General features: G+C 39.6%; 1 long non-coding RNA gene across 1 annotated transcript; it reads left to right on the plus strand.

Moving 5' to 3' along the window:
* Positions 1 to 1651: 1651 nt before the first annotated feature.
* LOC136063295 (uncharacterized) lies at positions 1652 to 3799 on the plus strand. The gene is made up of 2 exons (XR_010624974.1): positions 1652 to 1933; positions 2030 to 3799. It is a non-coding gene; the product is annotated as an uncharacterized LOC136063295 (long non-coding RNA).
* Positions 3800 to 6358: the final 2559 nt, after the last annotated feature.

Genomic DNA, 6358 nt, shown 5'->3' on the forward strand with positions numbered 1-6358 from the left:
CTATTAAATATTTGCATTTTTTCTTTAAATCTCTAATGCATTGCGCACATTAGCAACTAGTAACTCAAAACATGTGGTAGCTACTTGTCTTACCAAAGGCAAAGGACAATTGGCACAACAAATTGGATAATTATTCAATGATAGCCACTATAGTACAATAATCACTAACAAATATAATTTTTTTTTTCTGGAGAAAAAATATGACACCCCCAATTTATTGCAGTCATCTGCATAGTGAGGAATGACTGTTTTTTTATGGTCATGGATATGAGCTACATATTATTGATCAAATGCCTTAGAACCAACCGATAAAAAAAAAAAAAAAAAAAAAACAAAACAAAACAAAACAAACAAACAAATAAATGAACCACACAGACACAGAGTAGCACTTTTTTGCAGCAAAGCTTGCAATTTTATTCCAGTCATTTGCATTGCAAGCATATGCCATTTATTGGTCAAATACCGTAGTACCCTCATTCATGGAGACCCTAACAGTTGCTTGAGACACGAAAGGAAGGACAATCTGTAGATACAAATTGCAATGTCAAAATCATAATAACTTGTTTAAAGAGCTGAATAATCAAAAGGAACAGAGATGTAAAAAGAAAGACAACCTCAATAACATAGACAGGAGCTTGAGTTCCGTTCAGCATTGACTACTGCAAATCAATAATTAAGACCGGAAAGACAGAAATATGTTCCCAGGTTTGCTCCTTGCGTTTTTCCACTTGTCTTGTGAAATTAAGTGGCATCATTTTTAACTTCAATTCACGAAGGGTCTTGAGATGGATCAACCCGGAGGGGACCTTCAATTTCTTGCAAGATCGGAACTCCAACTTCTTGAGGGTCGGCATTGCTTGTTCCTCCACATGCCATTCTTCCAATTCCTGAAGCATTATGAATTTCAGAGCTTGAAGCTTAGGGAAGCCTCCCTTAGAGCAAAACATGCTTTTCCCAGTATAAGAAGCAGAGTAGAAAGTAAGACACTCAAGTTTGTGAAGCTTCTCTAACTGTGGCATTGGATCATCTGAAAGGCCAGAGGCTGATAAAGTAAGATCAGTCAGGCTTTGGGGGAGTGCAGTAGTGTTTATGATGGTGGATGGATCATTCAATTTTCCAAACAGCGATAGGGATGAGAGATATTTGAGGCCTGACAAGTGATCCACATAGAGATCTTGAGGTTGACTAATTTCATCGATTGATTTTAACGTCAATTCTTGAAGCTTCTTTAGTTCCACAAGCCTATCTGCCAATGCCTTTTGCTGTGACAACTCCAACTGGAACGCCAGATCTAATATCTGAAGGTTTGTCATCATATTGAAGGCATCCTTCAGAGGATTGTCTTCATCTACAAATCCACTTCGCAAAATTTGAAGATTTTGCAGAAATTTTCTATTGGGTTGATGACATTTCTTTTCTGGTTGATGATCAATTTTGCTGCGACAAAAATCACTCAAATACAGGTTTTGAAGTTTCTGTAGTCTCCATATTGAACTAGGGAGTATGCGAATATAAGTATGCTTCACATCCAATATTTCAAGGTTCACTAAGTCGCCAATTGATTTTGGGAGACTCTCAAGGTAAGTCCACCTTAACCCCAGATACGTTAATTGTTTGAATTTTCCTATATTCTTTGGCAACTGAGGTTTGAACGCTTGTTCTAGATCAAGCACCTTCAACTGTAAGAGCTGCCCTCTTGAAATGCCTTTCTTAAGGTAGTTACCAATTTCTTCTCCAGGTTTATCTCCTTCTCTAGTATCAAAACAGACCACGGACTGGGGATTTTTGCAGCTTTGTGATATATTCGGTGAATAATTGCTACCACCAAAGCCTTGCCAAGATCTGACATCATTTTCATAAAAATAATAAATTACTTGCTCATCTAAGCAAGAACTTGGATACTCTCGCAACCAGATTTCTCTGAGAGTACAAGGTAAGACACATGTCCTAGCATTCCCGTTCATATTTCTCTCCAGTATCTGTACCAAGTTGCGGCTTATCAACTCTAACAAATAATTCTCTGCAACAGATTTAAGAGGCTTATTATCACTCACTTCTACAAGCCCTTCTGCAACCCACAAAGCTGCTAATCTTCTTGAAGAAATTTCTGAGTCTTTCGGAAATTTCACAAAGTAAGAAAAACATTGGCTTAGATACAGATGCAAGTCTTCTTTATTTTTTTCCAAATTTTCTGACCATGGTCTTTGGTAAGGATTGACATGCTCAAGCACCCTTGACAAGTCCTCTGGGGTCACTTCTTTCCCGGACAATAGATAGCCATGATTTAAGATGGAAAGTGGCAAGCCCCCACATCTTCTTACAACTTTTTTGACAAGATTTTTCAATTCTGATGAGGTTTCATCATTAGGATGAGAAGGTTCATCCATACAGAGCACCATCTGCCCAAACAAAGCCCGGCTCTCATCATTAGTTCGTAATCTAAGATGGTACGGTTTGCAACTTGGGCCAGCATGTGAAGCTACACTCTTGTCCCGTGTGGTAAGCAAAATTCTGCTCCCTTTTCCGTTATCTAGGAATGCTTCTTTTAGAGTATCCCAGGTTTCCTTGTTGGGAATTTTGTCCAGAACTAGAAGGTACTTCCTAGTTTTCAAAAAGTCATTCACCACCTTGTAAGAGTAATCTTTTTCCTTCTCTTTCTCATTAGCTGGCAGCACCTCTTTTCCTAATATTTTCAAGAGTTCGGTCTTATCATCTGTTATATCTGGTAGAGATACCCAGTATCTGCAATCGAAATGCTTCTGAATAGCTCTATTATTAAACACCATCTTGGCGAGAGTTGTCTTACCGATGCCCTCCATCCCCACAATGGAAAGAGTGGAGAAATTCTCAAAACTGTTGGTGATGCCCTCCATCCCCACACTGGTGAGAGTGGAGAAATTCTCAGCACTGTTTGTGGTTAGTTGTGAGACGATTTCATGTATGCCTTCTTCCAAGCCGACCACCCAGTTTGTCTCCCTCATTAGTTCAATGTGAAATATCTTTATGCTTATGGCAAGCAAATCGAGAGCTTTCTTCAATCTTGCAGTTTCCGCAGAGAACTTTAGCCAAGGATCTGTCTCCTTTTTGCTTTTGCTGCTTTGTGATTGGGAGGAAGACAAAGAATAAATTGCATCTTTAACAATGATTTTCATTTGATCCTTCCAAGCCATTCTTGAATTGTCCATGCCTTCAACTGGTTTTGCATCTTTGAGAAGTTCGTGCACTTTTTCGAAATAGTCTGGTAGCTCATTGAGTCGAAAAGCTACCTTGGGTTGTTCTTGACTGAGCTGCTTGTGAAACTTGTCTAGAACTTCTAAAATTTCCTTGTCATCGATTTTGGCCTGAGTTTTCTGATGTGGGGTCCGATCAACAGATTTTGATGGAACTCTTCGGATAAAGGTGAAATCAAGCTCATACTTCTTTGAAAAGAGGAGCCAGAGCAGTCTTTCAATCTTCTCAAAGCTTTTCGGGAGATACTTTGCCATCATCCAATTACCTGAAAACGGAAGCCATTTCAATAGATCTGTGGTTTTGCGGTCGATCTGATGTTGTAGTTTGCAGATGACCTCCTCTGCTTCTTTCACCCAGGCCTTTTCTGTTTCGCTTTCCAGTGTATGCCCTTCCAAATCTCGCAGGAAAGCACTCAGTAGATGCAGTGGTAACTGGATTGAGTACTTTATTTCCTTTTGTGTTTCCGGCACTAAATTTGGGTTAACATTATCCATCAGGCTTTTGAATTTCTTTTCAATAAAGACAGCTTCTTTTGCTCGTTTATAAAAGGAAGATTTATCCTCCTCTATTGGTCTGTCTTTCAGGCTTCTAACAATAGACCTTGACTGCTCTACTGATTTGCAGATTTTTGTCTTCTTCCAAAGTTGGTCATTTATCAGAGAATTGCACGAACCCAAGTCAGCCTTGAGGTCATAAATTTTTTTGAAACCAGTAAAACCAGAGTAAAACAATTCCAGAAAATATTTTATTTCATGTAGTCTCCGGTAGGTTTTACTGCAATCCTTTACCGTGCCAACCAGGGTTTTGGTTGCCTCAAACCAGCCTCTCTCGGCATCAGATAGTTGTACAGTGGCTCCTGGTTTTAGTTGAGAATCCCTAAGTTGACTGGGTTTCTCATCTATTTTTTTCGCTGATTCTGCAACCTCTTCTATATCTTTCACGATAGCTTCCAAGATCTTCAAATCCCGTTGAACCTGCTCAAAAATGTCCTTCACCTGTCCACGCCATCTGTTAATGAGGCACACGGGCACGATGAATATGAGGACAAAAGCAAGAAAACGCATTGAAATTACAATTAAAATTGAGAAGGCCATGGGTGCTCTCTTTTGTTGGTATGTGAAGAAAAGCTATGCGGAACTCATTGGAGTCGCACAATTGGTTTAATGTAAAAAGAAAAAAGACCTCTACATGGTTCAAAAGTGATCTGTGAAGCAAGTAGTACTAAAAACAAAGCTATTATCCAATTAACAGACTTGGATTATCCAATTTACGGACTTGGCTTCAAGCCTTCAATAAAAGGAAAACGGCCATTGAGTGGTTTGAAAGCATTATTAATTACTAAATGAAGAAGAAAAGAATCTAAACCCCTGGTAGTAAACTACTAGAGCTAATTAAAACCTCCAATTTTTAAATTACGGCTCAATTGTTTTTAATCTACTCTGCTAGATGCGGATTTAGAGTAATCAATGCACAATTAACCCGGACTACTTCCCAATGCATGGACATACATAAAAAGCAATTAAGTAAAAGCACAAGGAGTAAGGGAAGAATGATGCAAACACAGGATAACACAATGATGTATAATCAAAGAGGAAAACTGAAGTACTCGACATAAAAACCTTTCCGCGACCGTCCAAGTCGAATCAATCTACTAGTGAATAAGTTGGAGTACAAGCATTACAAAATAGACTCTCCAAGCCTAATCTACCCTGTATACTTAGACCCTTCAAGTCCCAGATACCAACGAGCTTCACTGAGCCTTGTCTTCACTAGTTTTCTGGATCCTGTAATTAACACCAATTGCTTACACCATATAAAATGGCATGTCCCAATGCTTCCCAAGAGCTCTAAAACAACTCCCAACACTCAAAATGGGTGTGGTATATGTTTGGGCTAAGACCTTCTCAATGGATATAGAATTAGAAAGGGTAGAGTATAAGGAAAATCAAGAGAAATGTGTAAAGATTGCAGGTAAGTGTTGACGCCCAGCCTTGAAAACATGGGGCAGAAAAACCGCAACCATCGTCATGGGCATTCGTTCGACCACCCGTCGTGACAACAACTCCCGCGCACATGAGGCCCATTGGAGGCCCCTCTCGATGATGGTGTTGTTCATGCGAAGCTTCGGGTGCTCTCTCCCTCGGTGGAGGAAGGTAGGTCTACCTTTAGTGTTATGGCGGGAATCTGGGCCAAATTTTAGGTGGTTACCAAAGGTAAGTGGAGTTGCCACCAATCATTGGGTTTTTCTAAGGTGTGATTGGTCACTTGTTTCTAGTTGATTTTATTACTAATCCAAGGTTAAGAAAAATGACATTTTTCCTAATCTAATGTGGATGGCCAAAAATCTTGATTCTTAGGTCCGAAAGTTTGGTTATGTGTTGAGAAGATGTTAGAACCCCAAAAACACCTATCCAAGGACAGTCCTTTGTGTTAATAAAACCTTAATTTTTGGAAATTGGCAGTAAAAACATGATTTTGGCATTGGGTTTCGGGGCTTTGCATGCATGGGGGCTTTGAGGTTTGGCTTTTGAATGGGCATGGTCCCAATCTATGCTTTCCTAAGGCATTCGAGCAAAGTGCCAGATTTCCACTGGGAAAATTTGGCGAAATGTCACCTGAATTTCGTAGCGAAAATTAGGCATCACTTACCTTAAGTGACACAGACTATGACGATCACACCGAAAGGGGTGAGCAGGTATATATATACATACATCCCGCACAATGTAAGAACACAGAGCAGGAATATAAATGCCTACATCCCTAGAGTATGGCCCAAAATATAAGTGTAGGAAAATAAACCAAGGTCACCATACTCTAGAGATAAGGATGAATGGTACATGGCGTGATATACCTAATACAACCCATCTAAGAGAGAAAGGGAGGAGGAAAAAAGGGGTTTAAAAGAGTACATAACCAAAGGGAAAGGCTAAACTCCTAAATCTACTGAACATTGCTGCTGTGCTTAACCACATGCTTGTATTTGTGCCCTTTTTGTTTGTGCTTGGGAGACTGTGCCCTAGCTCTAATTGTCCATGCTTCATGTGTGTATATGCAAAGGCAAAGACAAGAAACTAGTAGACAAGTAATGGAAGGGAAAGATGCAAAGTGCATATGAAGGAGGCATAAA

This window comes from Quercus suber, unplaced genomic scaffold (genome assembly GCF_002906115.3).
Source record: "Quercus suber isolate HL8 unplaced genomic scaffold, Cork oak 2.0 scaffold_508, whole genome shotgun sequence".
Lineage (NCBI taxonomy): Eukaryota > Viridiplantae > Streptophyta > Magnoliopsida > Fagales > Fagaceae > Quercus > Quercus suber.